The 25,313-nt window shown below is 44.4% G+C and overlaps 1 pseudogene; it reads left to right on the plus strand.

Moving 5' to 3' along the window:
• Positions 1-226: 226 nt before the first annotated feature.
• On the plus strand, positions 227-1,308 carry LOC128053474 (POU domain, class 5, transcription factor 1-like; annotated as a pseudogene).
• Positions 1,309-25,313: the final 24,005 nt, after the last annotated feature.

The raw sequence follows: 25,313 nt of genomic DNA on the forward strand, positions 1-25,313 counted from the left end.
TTACAGCAGTTAGCCTACTCTAACAGAATATACTTGAGTTGAATAAATGAGTCAAGTCACAATTTATTGAAGGATTTCTAAGACGAATGCAAAGATTAAAGAATCACATGTATAAGAAAAACTTGCAAGTTACAGTTTTTCCCATTTGTGCAATCCATTTATATGAGTTACTAACCAGTCTGAGCTCATTTTCCTAGGCCCCCGGCTCGGGGTGCCTTCCTTCCCCATGTTGGGACACCTCACTTCTGACTTCGCCTTCTCGCCCCCGCCGGGCGGTGGAGGCGATTGGCCCGGAGGGCCAGAGCCGGGCTGGGTTGATCCTCGGAAGTGGATGAGCTTCCTAGGGCCTCCTGGTGGGCAGGGGATCGGACCGGGGGGTTGTGCCCGGCGCCGAGGTGTGGCGACTTCCCCCGTGCCCCTCGCCCTACGACTTGTGCGGAGGGATGGCCTACTGTGCGCCGCAGGTTGGAGTGGGGCCGGTGCCCCCAGGCAGCCTGGAGACCCCTCAGCCAGAGGGCGAGGCGGGAGCCGGGGTGGAGAGCAACTCCGAGGGGGCCTCCCCGGACCCCTGTGCCGCCCCCGCAGGAGCCGCGAAGCTGGACAAGGAGAAGCTGGAGCCGAACCCTGAGGAGTCCCAGGACATCAAAGCTCTTCAGAAAGACCTTGAACAATTTGCCAAGCTCCTAAAGCAGAAGAGGATCACTCTAGGATATACCCAGGCCGATGTGGGGCTCACCCTGGGGGTTCTGTTTGGAAAGGTGTTCAGCCAAACGACTATCTGCCGTTTTGAGGCTTTGCAGCTCAGTTTCAAGAACATGTGTAAGCTGCAGCCCCTGCTGCAGAAGTGGGTGGAGGAAGCCGACAACAACGAGAATCTGCAGGAGATAGGCAAGGCAGAGACCCTTGTGCAGGCCCGAAAGAGAAAGCGGAGTATTGAGAACGGAGTGAGAGGCAACCTGGAGAGCATGTTCCTGCAGTGCCCGAAGCCCACCCTGCAGCAAATTAGCCACATCGCCCAGCAGCTCGGGCTGGAGAAGGACGTGGTCCGAGTGTGGTTCTGCAACCGCCGCCAGAAGGGCAAACAATCGAGCAGTGACTACTCCCAACGCAAGGATTTTGAGACTGCTGGGTCTCCTTTCGCAGGGGGACCCGTATCCTTTCCTCTGGCGCCAGGGCCCCATTTTGGTACCCCAGGCTACGGGGGCCCTCATTTCACTACACTGTACTCTTCGGTCCCATTCCCTGAGGGTGAGGGCGTTTCCCTCGGTGTCTGTCACCGCTCTGGGTTCTCCTATGCATTTAAACTGAGGTGCCTGCTCACCCCAGGAATGGGGGGCAGAGGAAGGGGAGAGGTAGGGAGAGAACCCTGGGGTTTGTACCAGGGCTTTGGGATTAAGTTTTTCATTCACTAAGAAAGGAATTGGGAACACAGTGGGTGTGGGGGCAGGGAGTTTGGGGAAACTGGTTGGAGGGAAGGTGAAGTTCAGTGATGCTCTTGACTTTAATCCCCACATCACTCATCACTTTGTTCTTAAATAAAGAAACCTGGGACCTAAAAAAAAAAAAAAAAAAAACCAGTCTGAATGACTAGGGAGTTCTATTTATTAAATAAATTCTGATACCTAACATCTTTTATAACAATGCATCATTGCAATAGCTCACCTAAACCACTGGATACTCCATAAGGTAGACTGTATTGTATGATACGTTTATTATACATTTGTAACACAAAGTGTAAACCAGAAAACAATCTGAAATTAAATTTGCATGCTCCAGGGCAGAATCTACTGAACCTCAGTCATTCAGAACCACTTCCTGAGTTTTCCATAGCTGTGTACCTCAAGTATTATTTTCTTCCTATTTTTCCAGCATCACTGACTCAATGGATATGAGTTTGAGCAAATTCTGGGAGACTGTGAAGGACAGCGAAGCCTGCTGCTGCTGCTGCTGCTAAGTCACTTCAGTCATGTCCGACTCTGTGTGACCGCATAGACAGCAGCCCACCGGGCTCCTCTGGTGCGCTGTAATTCATGAGGTCACAAAGAGTCAGACATGACTTAGCAACTGAACAATAACAACTTCTCCAGAGAGTCTGAGTCCCGCTCAGTCCCACTCAGTTCCACTTCTGCCCACTGGAGACTTGAAGATGGTTTACTCTGGGGCTACTTGAGGATCCTGGACTTTGTAGGACACAGGAGAGAATGGCTGGAGACTCAGGGAAAAGAACTATTTAGGCTTCTCCCAGGTTTGACCAGAAAGAAAGCCTCTGGAGCCTGGTAAGGGGAAAAATACACCAGAAAACTGAAAGGGGCTGACACCCAAGTGAAAAAGCTTGTTATGGGGTGGGAAGAGCTCTATTAATTAGATTTAAATTATATTTTCTTGTAGTGCTTACTATTTTGGGGTTAGGGAATCATTTGAGAATATAACGAAAGTTGTGGAATGTTTCCCCTTTCATATATACAAATGAGCATTAACTGCTCACACCTAAATTCTGGAAGCTGTTAGAGCCTTTGCAGTCCATCAGTCCTGAACCTCAGGTTAAGAATCCCTAGTTCCTTGTTGTTGTTTAGTCTCTAAGTCATGTTCAACTCTTTGCAACCCTATGGACTCTTACCTGCCAGGCCCCTCTCTCCATGGAATTCTCCAGGCAACTGGAATGAGTTGCCATTTCCTTCTCCAGGGAATCTTCCCGACCCAGGGATTAAACCCAGGTCTCCTGAATTGGTAAATAGATACTTTACTGCTGAGCCATCAGGGAAGCCCAGGAATCCCTATTATAGTGGGAGATTTAAAAGCTTCTCCTCAGGTTGATACAGCAATCTACTAATAAATAACGCAGACTCTTCCCTATGCAAGAGAGAACACAGCTATTCCTTCATCTCTTCTCCTATGACTGGGGATAAGGAGGAGGAAGGAAAGAGAGGTAATGTCACTCTCAGGCTCTCCTGGCTATCCTGCACTGTCCCTAACCTCTATGCCTTGGTGTGGTACAGCAGTGGGGCACCATCAGTGGGATATTTGTTTCTTTGTTTCTTTTTTAAACTTTATTTTGAGAGAATTCTCTGGTGGTCCAAGGTTAGGACTCTGTGTTTCCACGGCAACAGGCACCGTTCTATCCCTGGTCAGGGAACTAAAATCCTGCATGCTGGGTGGCATAGCCAAAAAAAAAGAAAATAGAAGAAAACCCTTATTTTGAAACAATATTACTTTCTCACATAAGTTGCAAAAAAAAATAGTACATGAACCTCAAAGACATGACAGTAAGTAAAATAAGCCACACACAAAAGAAAAAACACTGTATGATTCCACTTATATAATGCATCTAGAGTAGTCAAATTGACAGAGGAAGAAAGTAGAACAGTGGTTACCAGGTGTCTGGGGGAGATGAGATTGGGGAATTATTGTTAAGTGGATACCCAGTTTCAGTTCAGGATGATGAAAGTCTCTAGAGACTGATAGTGGTGATGGTTACACAACAATGAGAATGAAACTGATGCCACTGAACTGCATATTTAAAATACTATTGAAATGGTGAGTTTTATGTCAACATTCAGAAAATGAAGATCATGGCATCTGGTCCCATCACTTCATGGGAAATAGATGGGGAAACAGTGGAAACAGTGTCAGACTTTATTTTGGGGGGCTCCAAAATCACCATAGATGGTGACTGCAGCCATGAAATTAAAAGATGCTTACTCCTTGGAAGAAAAGTTATGACCAACCTAGATAGCATGTTGAAAAGCAGAGACATTACTTTGCCAACAAAGGTCCGTCTAGTCAAGGCTATGGTTTTTCCAGTGGTCATGTATGGATGTGAGAGTTGGACTGTGAAGAAAGCTAGCGCCGAAGATGCTTTTGAACTGTGGTGTTGGAGAAGACTGTTGAGAGTCCCTTGGACTGCAAGGAGATCCAACCAGTCCATTCTAAAGGAGATCAGCCCTGGGTGTTCTTTGGAAGGAATGATGCTGAAGCTGAAACTCCAGTACTTTGGCCACCTCATGCAAAGAGTTGACTCATTGGAAAAGACTCTGATGCTGGGAGGGATTGGGGGCAGGAGGAAAAGGGGACGACAGAGGATGAGATGGCTGGACGGCATCACCAATTCGATGGACATGAGTCTGAGTGAACTCTGGGAGATGGTGATGGACAGGGAAGCCTGGCGTGCTGCAATTCATGGGGTCGCAGAGTCAGACACAACTGAGCAACTGAACTGAACTGATGTCATGTACATCACAATAAAAAATAGTACAGAGAGTGCCCATGTACCCTATCTCCCAACAGTAATGTCTTACATAGTGACGTCGCTCAGCCATGTCTGACTCTTTGCGACTCTGTGGACTGTAAGCCTGCCACACTCCGTCTAAGGGATTTTCCAGGCAAGAATACTAGAGTGGGTTGCCATTTCCTTCTCCAACTGTCTTACATAACCAGAGTACAATTATCAAAACAAGGAAATGGGCATTGGTGTAATACTATTAACTACAGAACTTACTTGGATTTCACTTTTCCCATGAGCTCAGGGTATGTGTGTGTGTGTGCATGTGTGTGTGTAGTTCTATGAATTTTATCACATTACATAACTATCACCATAGTCAGAGTACAAAACTGTATCAAACCTCCACTTTACAGATTAGGAAACTGAGGCAGTTTGACAATTAAGTAAACTGTCAAAAATTTTACAACCAATAGGTGCCAGAACCAGGCATCTTACCCAGTAAGATCAGCTCTGAAGTGCATGCCTCTTAATCAAAGGTTAACCAAAACTGTAAATACAGGGCATAACTAGGATACTCAAATGCATCCATATATGTGTATTCAAGAAGTCTGTTCTGTGGTACTTGAATATTTTAGACTATATATGGCATAATACAAAATAGTACACAATGCATTTCAGCATTGTACCTAAACTGGGTCAAATCCAGAATTTCATGCTGGGACTTACTATTCACTTAGTATTTTCTAGCTAAAAAGTAACTTTAAAGACTGGCATGAGACATGTTACCCTGACAAAGGAAGAGAAAAAATTTAGCTTTGTGAAAAACCTGAACTGAAATTTTCCAAGTCAAATTGTTCATGATTTGGTTTATTTTTATCCTCAATAATAAATTCAAATCACTACCATTTAACCATGATAAAATAGGCCCATCTCATGTTATTACATTTTTACCTCCTATTAAGCAAATATTTTAGTTACTAGAATATCTAAGTAGTTCCACTATGGGAACAAAGTTTTTTTTTAAATACATATGATTAACACTGAATTTTCTTGTGTGATTTTACAGCTTTTTATGAATACCTGATATGTTTATTTTTATGATCATAAACTGAATATATGTTCATTTTAAGAAGTCTAAAATTTCTGTAAAGATGCAAAGGGGGGAAAAACCCAATACTTCCCAAAATTGTCACCTGGAGGCAATTTCCTTGTATATCAAATTTCTGTGGGACTTGCCCAGAGTTAAAATAAAATGCTGACATTTTCAAAAACTGAAAACTCTAATTTACAGAAATAAGAGTATAAATTTTCTGACCTTGGAATCAGGTTTTAAAATAGTATGGTATTTTGGGTTTATATTCCCGAGTGTGAATACAGGCATGAACAGTCTGAAAGGACTTAACACAGTAAGCGACTGGAGCTCATAATAAAAGAAGCCCTCAGGTTACGTCAAATTAACAGTCTCATTAGTTCTCTCTGCTCCACAGATCATCAGTTCAATCCAACGGCATCTACCTTCAGAAGTGTGGAAGAAAAAGAATGTTGATTTTACCCTGTGAATATGAATAATTCACAGAACCATACATTTTTTAAAGCAATATTTTGGTCTAGTCCCCTCAGTGAAGAGAAAACTGAGGCTCTCAGAAACTGTCTAGAGCTCTACAGTGAGCTGGCAGCCTGGACCACACCATATTCCCTGATGTCCTTCCATCCTCCCCAAGGCCCCGGACATGCCCCTCCACCCAACTCAACAAGATGATGGAGAGCAAGATTCCTAGAGCTGACGTGGGAAACTAAGAGAGAGCTAAGTTCTATTTTCACCTCTTATCTACTTAATATCTGTAAGGAAAATTGACCTTATTCTTTTGTATTTATTCCTTTTAGAAACATTACTCAAAGCATATGTCCTTTACCAAAAATCAACAACAACAAAAAAACCTTGCTAATTTTTTAGTTATTAATACTAGTTTAGTTTAGTTTTTAGGCCTGGCGTGCTGTGATTCATGTGGTCGCAAAGAGTCGGACACGACTGAGCGACTGAACTGAACTGAACTGAGTTTACTTTGGACTACTTTTCCACTTTTTATCAATAAACTCCCAAATTTAAATTAAATCTTTTCATCCTTACATACCTCTTCCTAATTGTATATGAAGATATTAAGATTTCCCAGATGGTCAACAGACACATGAAAAGATGCTCAACATTGCTAATCATCAGGGAAATGCAAATCAAAACCACAATGAGATATCATCCCATGCCTGTCAGAATGGCGATCATCAAAAAGAAAACAAATAGCAAATGTTGGCAAGGATGTGGAGGAAAGGGAACCCTTGTACACTGCTGATAGGAATATAAATTGGTACAGTCAGTATGGAAAACAGTATAGAGGTTTCCCAAAAAGCTAACAATCGAACTACGGTGTGACTCAGCAATTCTACTCTTGGGTATTTATCTGAAAGACACAAAAAACTAATTCAAAAAGACACATGTACCCCAATGCTCATAGCAGCCTTATTTACAACGGCTGTCAAGACACAGAAGCAACCTGTGTCCATCAGCAGATGAATGGACAAAGAAGATGTGCAACACACATACACACATACACAATGGCATATTATTTGGTCATAAAAAAGATGGAATTTTGTCATTTGCAGCAACATGGATGAACATGGAGGACGTTATGCTAAGTGAAATAAGTCAGGTAGAGAAAGACAAATACTGTATGATAATCACTTAGATGTGGAATCTAAAAAATACAACAAACTAGTGACTAAAAGTCGGACACGACTGAGCGACTTCCCTTTCACTTTTCACTTTCATGCACTGGAGAAGGAAATGGCAACCCGCTCCAGTCTTCTTGCCTGGAGCATCCCAGGGACTGGGGAGCCTGGTGGGCTGCCATCTATGGGGTCGCAGAGTCGGACACGACTGAAGCGAGTTAGCAGCAGCAGCAGTGACTAAAACAAACAAAAAAGAAGCAGACTCACAGATACAGAGAACAAACTAGTGGTTACCAGTGGGGACCGGCAAGTGGGGAACGGAGAGGCAGTATAGAGGGAGGGGACTCAGAAGTACAAACTATGAGGTAAAACATAAGCTACAAGAATGTATTGTATAACATGGGAAATATGGCCAACATAATAACTATATAATAATTATAATAACTTTAAATAATTTTTATAATTATTATAATATATAATTTATAATATATTATAATATATAATTATTTTATAATTATTATAATAAGTATAATAACTGGCCTTCCCTGGTAGCTCTGTCAGTAAAGAATCTGCCTGCAGTGCAGGAGACCCGGGTTGATTCCTGAGTTGGGAAGAGCCCCTGGAGAAGGAAATGGCAACCCACTCCAGTATTCTTGCTTGGAAAATCTCATGGACAGAGGAGCCTGGTGGGCTACAGTCCATGGGGTTGCAAGAGTTGGACATGACTTAGCAACTAAATCACCATCACCATGAATGGATAAAAACCTTTTAAAAAAAGTAAAGCATTTCCTAAAGCACTTTGTGGCTAATATCAGATTCTAATAGTTAAATTGATGCTCAAACTTTCTGACTCTCAATTTTCTTTTTTTTAAAAATAATTTTATTTATTTTTGGTTATGAAGGTCTTCGTTGTTGCCTGTTGCTTTCCCTAGCTGTGGCACATGAGCTTAGTTGCTCCTTGGCTCAATTTTCTTTTAAGTAAGAGTTGCAGGCAAAAGGAAGGAAGCAATTCATTCTAACCCACATTTCAATATCTACAATGTAGTTTTATACTTTATACCCTAAAACCATAAGACACTGAGTATTATCTATGAAAATCATGAATCACTATGTTGTATACCTGAAACTAACATAATATTGTTAAGTCAGCCATAAACATTTTTTAAAAAAGATGTTCAGTATTAAATATAATCTGCCTAACCAAGGTAAGATATGAAATTGTTATTTTTTTTAAAAGGGAGCAATATGTTAAAGAAAAATAATGCTGATAATCTATAGATAGGCATGAAATGGAAAAACAGAATAATCAGTTCAGAAGAATCAAATAGTTTCCCACACACACAAACATACCCAAATTTTATAGAGGGGGAAAAAACCCTCAACATGATAAACCAAAACAAACAGAAAAAAAAATTTTAAGGTCAATTTGGAAGTATCACCTGCGCTTCTGTACAGGCTTCCCAATGGTAAATGACTGAAGAACGCAACAATAATAATCTACAACTACACTAAGGAAACATTACTATGATGAATGTATTTTTGAGCGTATTCTTCAAAGTTGTTAAAATATCACCCGGTCCTAGCTTAGAGTTGGGGTCTGGACAAGGAAAGGACAAGGGAAGAAAGTTCTATTTCTTAAAAGGAACTATGACAGCCATCTGTGACATCGTTATCCAAGTCAGCCTTTCCTTGGAAGACTAACAAATATCTCTTATTGATAGGCATTATCATGGGATGCTCTGCAATTTAATAAAAACCATATCATCTGGGCTTCCCTGGTGGCTCAGTGGTAAAGAATCCGCCTGCCAATGCAGGAGACATGGGTTCGAATCCGTAATCCAGGAAGATCCCACCTGCCACAGAGCAACTAATCTGGTGTGCCAGAACTATTAAACCTGTGCTCTAGAGCCCAGGAGCCGCAATACGGAGCCCAAATGCTATAACTAACTAATGAAGCCAGAAGCCCTAGAGCCCGTGCTCAGAAACAAGAAAAGCCGCTGCAATGAGGAAGCTGTGCGCTGCAACTAGAAATTAGCCCAGCATGCCACAAGAAAAGCCCTGTGAGCAGCAATGAAGACCCAGCAGAGCCAAAAATAAATAAATACAATGAAAAAAAAATATGTATCATCTGAAAAGATTATCTGCCTCTCTGTGCTAAAAGTACACACAGAAATTAAATCCTATTTGAAACATTTCCCAGCCTATCACCTATGTTCAAACTTCCCAAGACATAAGACAACCACACCCCCTTTGCTGCTAAGTCGCTTCGGTCGCATTCGACTGTGCAACCCCATAGACGGAAGCCCACCAGGCTCCCCTGTCCCTGGGATTCTCCAGGCAAGAACACTGGAGTGGGTTGCCATTTCCTGCTCCAATGCATGAAAGAGAAAAGTGGAAGTGAAGTCGCTCAGTCATGTCCGACTCCTAGCGATCCCATGGACTGCAGCCCACCAGGCTCCTCCATCAGTGCACTAATATAGGCTCAGTCCAAACCAGGGCTCATGGTGGTCACTGAAAATGAGTATTCCAAAGATGGTCTAAATAAAATCAAAGATCATCACAATAGTAAATCAGAATTTTCTGTTTGAAAAAACAATAAATCATCCTATAATGTAAACTAGTTACATCATAGTTTATTTGCTAACAGAGGTTTCGAGCACCCACTATTGTTAAATATGGGCAGCGACATATACCCATCACTGGACACTGATTTGGTACTATTTATAATAACAACCAGGCTTCCCAGGTGGCGCTAGTAATAAAGAACTCGCCTTCCAATGCAGGAGACCTAAGAGACGCGGGTTCCCTGGGTCAGGAAGATCCCCTGGAGGAGGACATGGTAACCCAATCCAGTATTCTCGCCTGGAGAATCCCATGGACAGAGGAGCCTCGTGGTCTACAATCCATAGGGTCACAAGAGTCAGACACCCTTAAAGCGACTTAACACTCACATACATAATAAAAACCATTAAAACAGCTACTATTTCTTGAGACTCCATTGTGTTCCAGGTCTTTAAAAGGTGGTTTTATGTACATTATCTAGTTTAATTCTCTTAAAGCGTCTTATGAGGAAGGCTCTAGCCAACTCTATTTCATATAGGAGAAAACCAAGATGCAGCCCACTGCACACAGAAGCTATAGTGTGTGTTAGGTCGCTCTTCTGATTTTCAAGGCAAGAATCCTGGATTAGGTCACCATGCACTCCCCTAGGGGATCTTCCTGACCCAGGGATCGAACCCAAGTCTGTCGGCATCGCCTGCAGGGCAGGCAGATTCTTTACCCACTGAGCCACCTGGGAAACCCACACAGAAGCTTAACCTGGGGCTTTTTCAGACAGACACCTTCCTTAGTTAACTGGTTTCTCCTGGGTGGCGGGTTTTATCTTAGACCAACAATTCCTCAACTGTTCACCAAGGCACTGGGAGTGCTGTAGCAAATTCACAGGGACAACTCAGGATTTCTGAAAATTTCAAGGGAAACACAGTGTACTCAACACGCTGGACGTTGAACCTACAGGCTGGTGGAGTTCACAGTTTCCAAATCAGATCCTATCACATTCCTACCAATGACACTGTAACTCTGCAAAGCATGGGTTTTCAGTGGTTGCTGTGATAAAAAGTGAGTGCTGCAGAAAAATTAATGTGGGACAGGAAATGAGACTGTGATCCAATCAGATCCCAAGTGTGTGTGTGTGTGTGTGTGTGTGTGTGTGTACACACACATCCCATCTGAAACTGGTTATTTAAGAATGATATAAATTTTTTTCTCTTAGTTTATGTGTGTCATTTTTCTTCAAACAGCTTCTATGTTGTTAGGATATAAATACTTATTACGTTATTTCAACCTAACTACTTACTAGCTACCAAAAACTAGGGGCACTGTGAAAAAATTACTGAGATACAAAGGGCACCATGAACCAAGTTTAGGAATCTCGTGATTAACCAAGAAGTGACTGAATGTGTACAATTCACAGAGGAGAGCTGTGAGTCAACCCAAAGAAATAAAAAGTCCCGAACACAAACATCACAACCAGAAAAAGAAGAATTTAGGTTAAAACCTTTTTTAAAGGTCACTTTCAGTTGGCTTAATCCTTCAAATCCCAATACAATGTCCTCTGGATAATTGGTATTTTTTTTAAAGACTTCTAAAACACAGGCGTGCAAATTACTGTTTTTCCAATTCTTAGAGACTCAAGCAAAGCTTTCAAAATTATAGCCTCCAAGCTATGTTTGAAGAGACTGGGCCTCCCCCATACAGACAGAACACACCCGCGGAGCCTTGCCAACGAAACCAGGGGGCAAAGCGTGACAGAGAGACTGCTCACCCCAGCACTTTGATACTTTCAGCTTTTTTGTGGTTTGCATCTTACTCTCAATATCCTGCTTTTAAGTTCTACAGGCTCCAGGTTCCTGTGAAAATGGTTATTTAGAAACTTGCCTTCCACAGAGTTTCTCATATCAGATATTAAGTGTGAAAAGCAATGGGGAAATAGACACAAAAGCCAGACTAGTGGTTCCTCTGGGAGATAAAAGAGAAGCGGAATGCCATGGGGAGGAGTGCTCGGGGCTGCAGGTTTCTAAGGATGCTCTGGCTCTTCAGCTACCTGGGTGTGTCTTCTGGTCTTATTTTTTAATTTGCACTTCTCCATTTGTTGCTTTCTGGAATGCACGCTATAGTTCACAGTGGCGGCCCCAGAATTTCAGCATATGCGTGCCCTGGGAGCTGGATGTGTGCCTTGTCTCTAAGCAGAGTTGTCTCTAAGCAAACTGTCTGCTTTTACTTGGATTATGTACTTATCTGGAGAGGCTGATGGGTCTGAGTGAGAAGCGAAGGTTAATTTTTGGTGCCCCTACTGAACCAGGAGTTAACAAATTGGTATTTTGTTATCACCTTTGGTTTATATCTCCCAATGTGCCATCAGTTGTTTTCCTGGGTTGTTATTCCCTTCCACCCTTCTTCCTCTCTCCCCTCATTTATGACCTAGAGTGCAGAAAACTCTTCTAATTAGAATGCTTAATTTTTTAAAAAATTCTTCATTTACAATATATTAAGCAGCTGCTAAGGATGATGGAAGATAAACAGGTGTAGTCAGCAGGTAGGACACCAGGAGAACCAAGGTTGCTATTGCTATTTTAAGGATGGGACCCCCTCTCCCCAGAGACCATCAGTACACTGTGGGACCACCATGGCCCCAGGTGTGTTTGTATTCATTGCCCAAGTTCTTCCCACTAACATTGGCCTAGTAGATGTTACCTAAACGTGAAATGACTATCCTCATCCACAGGCTCACAGAAAGGACGCCCACCGTTCCAAGAGCTCTATGCCAAGCTTTTCACTCACATTTAATTTCTACAACAGTACTACCAGGCTATGTACAAATACACCCAGTTTACCTGAGGCTTAAAAAAGTGAATTTTTCAAAGTCACACAACCTAACAAGACTCATCAAGACTCAGTCTCATAAACCCAAAGGGAACTTCATCCACCACCACTAACACCATCTCATCACGCTTTAGGGAAAACATGCTTGACCCGCTTTAGGAAATTGAAGCCCCTCTCTGGTAACAAGTAATAGACGCCACTTCCCCTCCCCCTCCTCAAATCTACCGGAAGCACCACACCGAAATTTCCAAGACAAGTGTCTGGGAACTGATGTCTCAATTCAGACCAAACAACGTGCTCGCTTCCTCGAGCTCTGGGACATGCCACTTGCTAACTCTTTACAGAGCTTAATTCCGGCCAGAACGGAGCTCCTCCGGGCAGAATAGCCCCCACGGTCCGGAGCCTGCGCCCCTTTGCGGTCCTCGAAGGGGTGAGGGAAGGGACCAGACTGCAGGCACGTCCCAGCCAAGTCCGGTCACTCCGAAGCCGACCGCAGGCCCGGGGACGGCGGGGGCCGCTGGCCACCAGAGGAGACCCTCCTCTTACGCCCCAAGACTGCCGGGTCTCCGCGTCCGGAATACCTGGGGACCCCTGTTCCCCTCACACACACACCCCGACCACCACCACCACTTTCTACAAACTCTTTCAGCTCACTGGAGCAAGAGGAAGGGGACGTACAAAGGCAAGAAAGCTCTCTGCCCCCTCCCCCAAGTTCTATATTCTAGGGAAGCAAATGAAGGAAAGCGACAAGGGAGGTGCCCGGGGGAGGACCTTCCCCCCTCCCAACCTCAGGCGACGGCTTCCCCGGAGGCCGCAAGAAAGGCGGCATCGCGCTGGGTCTGGGACTCTGCCCTAAACAGACAGCGATCTGGGGGAGCCCCCACCCGCGACATCGTCCTCCCCGGATCAGAGCCCCCACACACACACCGGGAGGAGGGGGCGCCGGCCCTTGGAGAAAGAGAGGTCTGGAAAGGACCCGGCGAGGTCACACAGTACCTTTCTCTCCGCGCCGCAGGGTCCGATGCTGACGACAGGGTGGGAGGCGAGGGGATTCGGTGGGCACGGGTTCTCGCTGGCTCCGGCGGCCCCTGGGCCTCGGCGCCGCCCAGCGCCGCCGCCTCCTGCCGCCGCTCGCCGGGCTGCGCTCGCCGCTCCGCAGGTTACCTGTGGCCGAGTCGCCTCGCCCGCCGCCCGCTCGGCCCTCCGCCCCGCCCGCCCGCGCTCCGAGGCTGGGGCCGCAGCGCCCCGCAGCGGCCGGTTCGGGCGCGGCGGCGGCCCGGGGCGAGGTGGGGCCCCCCAGCCCTCCCGCCGGCCTCGCTCTGCAGCCAGCTCCCTGCCCCGCCGCCGCGCCTTCGGCGCCTGCCGAGAGGCCTCCTTATCAAGAGGGAGAGAAGCCAGGGCATGCAATTGGATGAGGTTTTCCGAGCCTAGGTTGCCAGGTTTGTTAGGAGGGAGAGGGGATTCGGGAGGAGAAACCATCCTTCAACCTGTGGCCAAGTGTGTATTTCAGTGTATTCGTAGTTCACTTAGCTGAGATGTCTCAACGGAAGCTAGACAACAATGATGAAAGATCCAGATTCATTAGAAAGCTGAAGAGAAGAAAGGAAGCCTTTATTCCAAACAACTTGTCGGTTAGTAGCTTGTCGGAAGCATCTTTTAATGAAATAGGAAGCACTGAATGGTCCAGCCTCCTATATTCAAACCATGCTTTACACACTATTAACTCGGTCTGTTTTTGTCTGTTTTTCAGTTACTTCTTCCGTGTCTAGAAGAGTTCCCTGAACACAGCGAGCGCTCAATAAATTTTTGTTGAATGAATCTATGAATGAGTAGGAAGGATCTCATTCAACCTTTTGAAGAAGTGTGACAGGTATCTACTCTCTGAACACAGGGAGATGGAGAGGGAGGTAAAACCCCAGGATGGAGTTTCCGGCTTACCTGAGCTTAATTTTAACCGGATTTTTTTCGTATTCCCTCTGAAATAGACCTGGGGAAAAGAAACGTGGTGATCTCCTACGTTTTCTTAAGATATGTGTCTCCCTCTCTCCTTCAGGGAACATCAATCAGAATGAATCTAAAAAGTACTGCGCACACCAGGTAAGAGTAAGTGCCTGATTTTCTTCCAACTTCCGAACTTCCCCAATCCCAAAGTCATAACTAGAATATTACTCGGCAGGATGTGAAATCTCTTCTGAGTGTCCTTTGGCCTTCTTCAGATTTGTCCCCATCCCTGTCATTCCCCATTATGAGCTATTAGAAGAATACATTACTTTTCCTTGCCAATCAGCTCTGAATTTCTCTCCAGGTAGGTCACCAGTAAGGGCTAGGTGATCCCCCAAGGTCAAAGTACCCATTACCTTTCAGTGTGATTGTTTCTTTCTTACACTTTTCCAAATTAAAGGCTTTTCCAAGCTAGTCCGTTGAATAAACATCCAGAGATACAGAGTGCTCCATTCCTCCAGGAGGCTTTTATGAGATCACCACAGAGTAGAGATGAGATGGAGTTTGAAGTTGCATTCCTGGGCAGTCAGAGCAATCGCACATTAATCCTGCTGAAAGGAACAGAAGCCAGTCTGTAAGACGTTCGAATGCTCCTGGGAGCTGACTGGTCTGCAGTTCTTCCCAGACCTTCAGTTCAGTTCAGTCACTCAGTCGGATCCAAATCTTTGTGACCCCATGAGTCGCAGCGCGCCAGGCCTCCCTGTCTATCACCAACTCTCGGAGTTCACTTAATTAATGGGAATCCTTGGCAGAGGGACCTCATGAGAGCCAAAGCAGACAGTGGGTGAGCTGTTTGGAGATCATGCTTTCTTGTTTCCAAGTCAACACACGGTCTTTGGGCATCTCATGAAAGGAGAATCCTAAAGCTCCCTGTGTGTGAGGAAGGCTAGCAGCCTGCAACTTTGTTCTGCCTCTCTGTCCAGTTCCATCACAGCCAACCTCACACATCCACCTCACTACCTTCTCCTTCTGCTTCATGAGGCAAAGTTTGGCTCTACCAATGATAGCTTTTACTACTCTGTTAGAATATTGTTCTTGTTCAGTTGCTAAGTCGTGTGCTACTCTTTGCAACCTCATGGACTGCTTCAGACCACTATTCTGCCTTCCATTCCTGAAACTGCCCTTGCTAAGGCTTCCCACTCAAGAAAATTTATAAATGCCCCCTCTACAATCATACTCTCTTTGTCTTCCAAAGGAAACGGCCATCCATAATTCTGTGTTAATAATTCTCTTACCACAAATATATGCAGCCCTAAATACTACACTATTCAGTTTTGCCTATTTTTGAACTTTTTTCTAAGTGGAATCATTCGTCACCATTCCAGTTCAGCTTGCTTTTTTTCACTTAGCATTCTGTTTCTGAGATTCAACTCTTCAGTTCCTCTGTTATGTGGTATTTCATTGAGAGAAGATATCATAGTTTATTTGCTCAGGTTACTTTCAGACAGTGTGTTGGACATTGTCCCAGTTTTTACTTTTGCACACAGTGTTGCTATGAACATTCCTAAATATTTCTTCTGAGGTATGTGTGCAAGAGTTTTTAAAATACATATTTGGGAGTGGAATTGTTGGGTCTTAAGGTACAAGTATGTTCAAATTTACATCCTAGGTAATGGCAATGGTTTTCTAACTCAGTTGTACCAATTTTAATTCATGCAGTGAGGTATGAAAGCCCCCCGACTCTACATCTCTGCCAGTGCTTGTTTTTCCTGTAGGTGTGAAATGATTTCTTACTGTGATTTGTGTTTCAAATACAAATTTGTAAATCAAATACTGTGATTTGCATTTCTCCAATTATAGGTATAATTGTTCATCTTTAATGTTTACTAACTATTCTTGTTTTCTCTTTTGTTAATTTCTCATGTCTTTTGCCCTAATTTATGGGTGTTGAGAAATCCTTCTTGGCTCCAAGGATATAAAAACATTCTCCCATATTTTCTTCTGAAAGTTGTAAAGTTTTGCCGTTCACATTCCATCTGAAATTCAATTTCTCCTCTCATTCACAGTGCCAGAGCTATCTTATAATGGTTTCCAAATATCTATGGGTCAGTTTTAGGTGCTCTGTTTTGTTACATTTCCTATCCCTATGCTGGTCACATACATCCTGAAAAACCTATGTGTTTTTTATATTGGAATATAATTGCTTTACAATATTGTGTTACTTTCTGCTGTACAACGAAGTGAATCAGCTATGTGTACACACATATCTCCTCCCTGTCAAGCCTCCCTCCCACCCCTCTCCATCCCACCCCTCTAGGTCATCACAGAGCACTGAGCTGAGCTTCTTGTGTTATGCAGCGGCTTCCCACTATCGATCTGTTTTATGCGGGGTAGTAAATATATGTCAGTGCCACTCTCCTAGCTTGTCCCACCCTCCCCTTCTCCACCTTGTGTCCACATGTCTGTTCCTATGTCTCTGTTTCTATTCCTGCTCTCCTAATAGGTTTGTGTGAACCATTTTTCTAGATTTCATATATATGTGTTAATATACGATATCTGTTTTTGTGACTTACTTCACTCTGCTAATGACAGACTCTAGGTCTAACCATATCTCTACAAATGACCCAGTTTCATTCCTTTCTGTGGCCGAGTAATATTCTGTTGTATCTATGTACCACATCTTCTTTATTCATCTTACGTTTGCACACAGACCCTGAGTTTTGAATTCATAGCAAACGGGTTCCAGCAGCTCAGGTCCCTTTCCATTGCTTCCCACAAAGTATGCCTCTCTGGATGGAGAAGGCTGAAACTTCAGTGGAACCTAAATACCCTTTTCTTTGGCTTCCTTCTTTTTCTGATCATTTTCCTTCACATATTTCAAGAAGCTATCTCAACTCGTGGGTTGCATAATATGTTCAATACATACATTAATTCTATTGGCAAGAATCTTGCCATTAACCTGTTTGTTTACAATACCAGTTTTGCCATTGAGAACCTTTGCGGGGACATTCCCTTTTTGAACAAGGTTCATTCTCTTGATGTCTACAACATCATCTTTCTTGTAGATTCGCATGGCTGTGGCCAAAGGAATGACTTCCGTCTTCTAAAAGGTATACAAAAAGATGCCTCGCCTCTTTCCCTTTGGATTGGTCATTTTGGTCAATACTGGAAGCTGAAAGTCTGCACATCTTTTCATGTGCTTATTTGGCACCCCTGCCTCTTTGGTGAAACATCTCTTCATGTCTTTTGCATATTCCTAATTGGAATATTTTTTACTGTTGAGTTTTGAAAATTCTTTACATATTCTAGACGTTTAGTCCCATGTCAGGTATGTGGTTTCTGAATATTTTACTCCACTGGTTCTCTTAACAGACTCTTTGCTGAGAAAAAGTTTTTAATTTTGTATTTTTTCCTTTATAGATAGTACATGCTTTTAGTGCCACAATCCTGTTGTCTTTTTTCCTATCTTATGAGGCAATTAAACACTTACAGTACCCTGTGGAAGAGGAGTGATGGTAGTGGGCATCCTTCTGAGTTTCTGATCTTAAGCTACTGGTTATCTGATTTGTCTCTCTTGCTCACTTTCAGTTATGAAGGTAAAGGGACTGTGTTTATCAGTTTAAAAGTGTTTGGCTGCAAGAAAGAGCATGCTTGTCTAGAGCAGTTTAAACATGTAAAAACTTACATAATAAAATATCCGGGCCTAGATTCTTTATTATGCTACTATACCACCTCATTACTGGCTTTTGTTTTTGGCTTGACATCTAAGCAGGAAAAAGGGACAGCGCTTCCCATTGTGTTTTAATTTGGGAACAAACTCTTCTCAGCTGCGCCTTAAATTTATTTCTCCTTACATGTCATTGATCACAACTGGATCCCAGAAATGAGGAGGTGATTATTATACCCAGGGTAAACAATCATGATTCAGCCTCTGTGCCTGGGCTTCTTTCAGTGGCTGTGTTGATACTCAAGAGCACTTAGGGATATCAAACTAAAGGACAAAATGGTAGGGGATTATGCCACCCACAATCTCTGCCTGACATTTGTTTGACTTTGTATTCCCTGTGCCTGGCCACGTGAAGCAAATAGTAGGTGTATTTGGAAGTTTCTGTTGATCTTATCTCCTTTTGCTCAGAACTGCCTCCCCACTCATGAAGGTAGGCCTTTGCAGCCACAAGCTACGCCCTCCGCCCTAATGGGTTGGACCATTCACTCAGCATATTTGTTGAAACTGGACCACCACCGGGCTACCATATTACACAGAAAATACAATGTAAATGGTGTACCTAGAGATTCTGACTGCTGTGTTAGGTGCTGAGAACAAAACAGCACAAGCAGTGGTCCTGAGGTCTAGTGTCCTCAATCAAATGCTAAATTATAGCTGAGATATGTGCCCTGAAGGAGTAGCAGTATATAGTATTCTTTGGAAGGAATGATGCTAAAGCTGAAACTCCAGTACTTTGGCCACTTCATGCGAAGAGTTGACTCATTGGAAAAGACTCTGATGCTGGGAGGGATTGAGGGCAGGAGGAGAAGGGGACGACAGAGGATGAGATGGTTGGATGGCATCTCCGACTCGATGGACGTGAGTTTGAGTGAACTCCGGGAGATGGTGATGGACAGGGAGGCCTGGTGTGCTGAGATTCATGGGGTCACAAAGAGTCGGACACAACTGAGCAACTGAACTGAACTGAACTGAACTGAAAGTATGATTGGGCCATTAGGAGTGGACCACTGGCCCAAACTCAATAAGATGTTTTTATATATATGTATAAGGAGATTCTATTAATCATTATGATAAAGATCAACTACCCAGTAGAAAAATGAGTGTATGACCATGGGTAAATCATGTAATCAATTTCCCAACTTATAAAACTTTGACAGTCAAGCACCTCTTTTCTTGTTTGTTTGTCTTAATTAATTTATTTTTTATTGAAGGATAATTGGTTTACAGAGTTTTGTTGTTTTCTGTCAAAACTCAACATGAATCAGCCATAGGTATACATATATCCCCTTACTTTTGAACCTCCCTCCAATTTCCTTCCCCATCCCACCCCTCTAGGTTGATACAGAGCCCCTGTTTGAGTTTCCTGATCCATACAGCAAATTTCCATTGAATTCTGTGCACACCTTGCTGCATATAGGACCTTAGTTCCTTGACCAGGGATCAAACCCATACCCCTGCATTGGAAGGCAGAGTCTTACCCACTAGACTGCGGGGAAGTCCCCCAACCAGATTTTCTTGCCTAGGAATCAAAGATAATAGTTAAAACTTATATAGTGCTCACCTTTAAAGGCAAGGCTTCCCTGGTAGCTCAGACAGTAAAGAATCTTCCTGCAATACGGGAGACCTAGGTTCGATCCCTGGGTTGGGAAGATCCTCTGGAGGAGGGCATGGCAGCCCACTCTAGTATTCTTGCTTGGAGAATCCCCATGGACAGAGGAGCCTGGTGGGCTAAAGTCCATGGGGTTGCAAAGAGTCAGACAGGATTGAGCAACTAAGCACAATCCTATTGAGGTATATAACATTAACAACAGTTGCGAGATGAGGAAATCAAGGCACAGAGAGGTTAAGTTTCTTGATCCAAGTCACACAGCTGGTTAGTGTTGGAGCCAGGATTCAAACCTGGATAGTCTAGCTCCAGAACCTGAGCCCACTATCACTGGGCCTGAAAGGTGAGGCAGCCATCTCCTGCCATCTGGTGGGAGAAGCACAGAAAGCCAGTTTTCATGTAGAGAGACAACAGAGGACAGAAAGTAAAACCCAAGTTCCCTTTCAAACGAAGCTTTATCTCCTGAAATATCCTGAGACGTGTTTCCTGGGATCCTCTGAATATGGCATAACTTCTGAATTCACCAATACACTATGTACAGCATTGTGATTCAAAATTTTTATAGTTTATACACCATGTAAAGTTATTACAAAATATTCATTCGCTCTGTTCCCTGTGCTATATAATATATCCTTGTAATTTATGTATTTTATATGTAGTATTAATAGTTTGTACCTCTTAATCCCGTGCTCCATCTTGCCCCTCCCCCATTCCTCGCCCCAGTAACCACTAGTTTGTTCTCTGTATCTGTGAGTCTGTTTCTGGTTTGTTATACTCATTCATTTATTTTTTGGATTCCACATGTAAGTGATGTTATACAATATTTGTCTTTGGATTGATACTGTTTGGGACTTTCTAATTCCCAGACTTGGATATCTATTTCCTGTCCCAGGTTAGGAAAGTTTTTTGCTCTTTTTATTCAAATATGTTCTCTCCCTTTTCTCTTTCTCTCTCCTCCTTCTGGGACCCCTATAATGAGAGTATTAACATACTTGATGTTGTCCCAGAAGTCTCTTGAGCTGTCTTCATTTCTTTTTATCCTTTTTTTTTTTGGTTCAGCTTCAGTGATTTCTACTACTCTATCTTCCAGCTCACCAATATGTTCCTCTGTGTTATCTATACTACTACTGATTCATTCTGATTTTTTTTTTCTGGCCTCGCCTCATAGCATGTGGGATCTTAGTTCCTCGATCAGGGACTGAACCCAGCCCAGCCCCCCTGCAGTGGAAGCTGGGCGTCTTAACTACTAGACTGCCAGGGAAGTCTCCCTTCTAATGTATTTTTCATTTCAGTTATTATATTTTTCATCTCTTGTGCTTCTCTTTTATTTTCTAACTCTTTGTTAAAATCTGACTTCTCACTCTGTCCATCCATTCTCCTCCCGAGTTCTTGCATAATCTTTAACATCATTACCTTGAACTCTTTCTCAGGTAGATCGCCTATCTCCACTTCACTTATGTTCTCCTTCTGGGGTTTTAACTTGTTCCTTCATTTGGAACATGTTCTCTATTGCCTCATTCTGCCTAATTTGCTGGTTTTACTTCTACGTACCTTCTAGGTTGGTTTTGTTTCCTGACCTTGGAGAACTGGCCCTTTTAGGAGATGTCTTATGTGTCCAAGCAGTGCACTCCCCTCTGGCCACCAGGCTACATGGTCTAGGGATTCCCCCTTTGTGGTGGGCTGATTACTAGGGGCGGTCTGGTAGGCATGGCTGGCTTCCAGTCTGCTTGATGGTCAGGCCCTGCCTTAGATAGGGTCTGGCTCGTGAACTGGCTGGAGAACCCCAGTAAGTCTTGGGGCTAATGCAGGCACACCGATGGCAAAGTTGGATTCTGGGATGGGTGGTTGTGGGGCTAGTAATCCCAAATTTAGTGCTGGTGGGAGGGGCCAGTTCCTGACCTGGGTGCTAGCACGTCCCAAAGCTGGTGCTGGCCACTGGTTAAGTAGGGCTGAATCCTGGAGTGGCTGGCTAAGGAGTCGGGTATCTCAGAGCTGATACTAGCCTGATGGTGAGTGAGCTAGTGCCAGCTCACCCAGGGCTAGTGCCAGCTCCTGGGTGGGTAGCACCAGCTCCCAGATGCTCTGGCTGTGGAGCCCTGGGAGGTCCCAAAGCTGGTGTCAGCCCACAGGAGATGGTCCTGGATCCCAGGACCCTGGATTGGGGACCCAAGGTGTCCCAGAGCTGGAGCTGGCCTGCTGGTGGGCAAGGCTAGAGTCTGGAGTCCAGGTGTCCTGGGGCTGGTGTGTTGGCCATGTCCTGACGAGGCAGGCTGTGGGACTGTGGTCCTAGGCCTTATGTCCACACTCTGGTGGATGGGGTTGGGGTCTAGGAAATCCCAGGACTGGTTCTCACCTACTGAGGGGGTGAAGCTGGGCCCCAGGGATAGTGCCAGCCCACCAGCAAGCCAATCCAGGTCCTGGGGTCTCTAGCTACAGGGCTCAGGGGTCCCAGAGCTAGTATTGGACTGCTGGTAGGTTGGCCGGGTCCTGCCATGGCAGGCTGCAGGACTCTGGTGTTCCTGGGTCTTTGTCCGCCCACCAGTGAGTGCAGCCAGGACTGGGAGTCTCTGGCTGCAGGGCCCTGAGAGTCCCAGGTTGAGCTCCTGTGACTGGTGTATGGGGCCAGGACCTGGGTCCTCTGTTGGACAGGACCATGTCCAGGGAAGCTGTGGGTTCAGGGGCTCTTAAGGCAACCTGACCGCTGGTGGCCAGGGACACAGCCTCAGGTAGTTGCTGGGCGTAACATCCCAGTACTGGTGCCTCAGGCTAATGACTGGGGACTGGTAGAGTGCTGAGGCTAATAAACTAGAGGGAGGAGTCCAAAATTTCTTGCCAGCACTAACATCCACATGGTAGAATGAGCACCCCAAAACGCCTGCAACCAGGGTCTGTGTTCCCAGAATGAGTTCTAGTTTCCTCCTGCCTCTCTGGGAGACTCTCCAACATTGGCAAGTGGGTCTGACCCTGCCTCCTTTCAGATTACTGCTCCTGCGCTGGGTCCCAGAGCAGGTGAAACTTTATGTGTGCGCTTTAAGAGTGGAGTCTGTATTTTCCAGAGCCCTCTGGGTCTCCCAAAAGTAAACACCACTGGCCTTCAAAGCCATACTTTCTGGGGCCTCATCTTTCCCATGCAGGACTCTCAGGCTGGGGAGACTGATGCGCCTCAGTTCCCTCTTCCCTTGAGGAGACCCTCTGCAGTTGTAATTGCTCTCCCGTCTGTGGGTTGCTCACCCAAGGGTACGGGTCTCCACTGTACTGCAACTCCACCCCTCCTACCTGCCTTGTGATTCCTCCTTTGTATCTTATGGAAGGTCTTTTCTGGCAGGTTCTGGTGTTTCTCATCAACATTGTCTCTTTGAATACTTGTAATTTTGGTGTGTCCTTCAGAGGAGGAGGCCTTACAAATAGCTGTGAAAAGAAGAGAAGCGCAAAGCAAAGGAGAAAAGGAAAGATATACTCATTTGAATGCAGAGTTCCAAAGAATAGCAAGTAGAGATAAGAAAGCCTTCCTCAGTGATCAATGCAAAGAAATACAGAAAAACAATAGAATGGGAAAGACTAGAGATCTTTTCAAGAAAATTAGAGATACCAAGGGAACATTTCACGCAAAGTGAGTGAAAGTGAAGTCGCTCAGTCATGTCCGACTCTTTGTGACCCTGTGGACTGTAGCCCTCCAGGCTCCTCCATCCATGGGATTCTCCAGGCAAGAACACTGGAGTGGGTTGCCATTTCCTTCTCCAGGGGATCTTCCCAACCCAGGGATCGAACCCAGGTCTCGTGCATTGCAGGCAGACGCTTTAACCGCAAAGATGTGCTCAATAAAGGACAGAAATGGTATGGACCTAACAGAAGCAGAAGATATTAAGAAGAGGTGGCAAGAATACACAGAAGAACTGTACAAAGCAGATCTTCACAACCCAGATAAACACAATGGTGTGATCACTCACATTCACCTAGAGCCAGACATCCTGGAATGTGAAGTCAAATGGGCCTTATGAAGCATTACTATGAACAAAGCTAGTGGAGGTGATGGAATTCCAGTTGAGCTATTTCAAATCCTAAAAGATGATGCTGTGAAAGTGCTGCACTCAATATGCCAGCAAATTTGGAAAACTCAGCAGTGAGTGGAAAAGGTCAGTTTTCATTCCAATCCCAAAGAAAGGCAATGCCAAAGAATGCTCAAACTACTGCACAATTGCACTCATCTCACACGCTAGTAAAGTAATGCTCAAAATTCTCCAAGCCAGGCTTCAGCAATATGTGAACTATGAAATTCCAGATGTTCAAGCTGGTTTTAGAAAAGGCAGAGGAACCAGAGATCAAATTGCCAGCATCCGCTGGATCATGGAAAAAGCAAAAGAGTTCCAGAAAAACATCTATTTCTGCTTTATTAACTATGCCAAAGCCTTTGACTGTGTGGATCACAATAAACTGTGGAAAATTCTGAAGGAGATGGGAATACCAGACCACCTGACCTGCCTCTTGAGAAACCTGTATTCAGGTCAGGAAGCAACAGTTAGAACTGGACATGGAACAACAGACTGGTTCCAAATAGGAAAAGGAGTACGTCAAGGCTGTATATTGTCACTCTGCTTATTTAACTTATATGCAGAGGACATCACGAGAAATGCTGGGCTGGAAGAAATACAAGCTGGAATCAAGATTGCCAGGAGAAATATCAATCACCTCAGATATGCAGATGACACCACCCTTATGGCAAAAGTGAAGAAGAACTAAAGAGGCTCTTGATGAAAGTGAAAGAGGAGAGTGAAAAAGTTGGCTTAAAGCTCAACATTCAGAAAACTGAGATCATGGCATCCGGTCCCATCACTTCATGGGAAATAGAAGGGAAACAGTGGAAACAGTGTCAGACTTTATTTTGGGGGGCTCCAAAATTACTGCAGACGGTGATTGCAGCCATGAAGTTAAAAGACACTTACTCCTTGGAAGGAAAGTTATGACCAACCTAGACAACATATTAAAAAGCAGAGACATTCTTTGTCCACAAAGGTCTGTCTAGTCAAGGCTATGGTTTTTCCAGTGGTAATGTATGGATGTGAGAGTTGGACTATAAAGAAACCTGAGCGTGGAAGAATTGATGCTTTTGAACTGTGGTGTTGGAGAAGACTCTTGAGAATCCCTTGGACTGCAAGGAGATCCAACCAGTCCATTCTAAAGAAGATCAGTCCTGGGTGTTCATTGAACAGACTGATTTTGAAGCTGAAACTCCAATACTTTGGCCACCTGATACAAAGAGCTGACTCATTTGAAAAGATCGTGATGCTGAGAAAGATTGAGGGCAGGAGGGAAAGGGGACGACAGAGGATGAGATGGTTGGAAGGCATCACCAACTCAATGGACATGGGTTTGGGTAGACTCTGGCAGTTGGTGATGGATAGGGAGGCCTGGTGTGCTGTGGTTCATGGGGTCGCAAAGAGTCAGACATGACTGAGCGACTGAACTGAACTGAACTAAGAGGAGGTGAGCTCAGGGTCTTCCTACTCCACCATCCTGGAGACTCCTTCATTCTTGAGGATTTTAAATAAGGTCATTTGTCTTGGAGAATTTGCTTGTGTGTATCATTGCAGTTAGGGTAACTGTCCCAGCGAAGGAAGGGGTTGTCAAATCCAAACTGATCTACAAACATGGAGCTGTTAGAACCTCTGTTTGGCTGACTCTACTGTCCAGAGCTTTCTACTCTCATGTTATGGCACCAT

Source organism: Budorcas taxicolor, chromosome 9, assembly GCF_023091745.1.
Source record: "Budorcas taxicolor isolate Tak-1 chromosome 9, Takin1.1, whole genome shotgun sequence".
NCBI lineage: Eukaryota > Metazoa > Chordata > Mammalia > Artiodactyla > Bovidae > Budorcas > Budorcas taxicolor.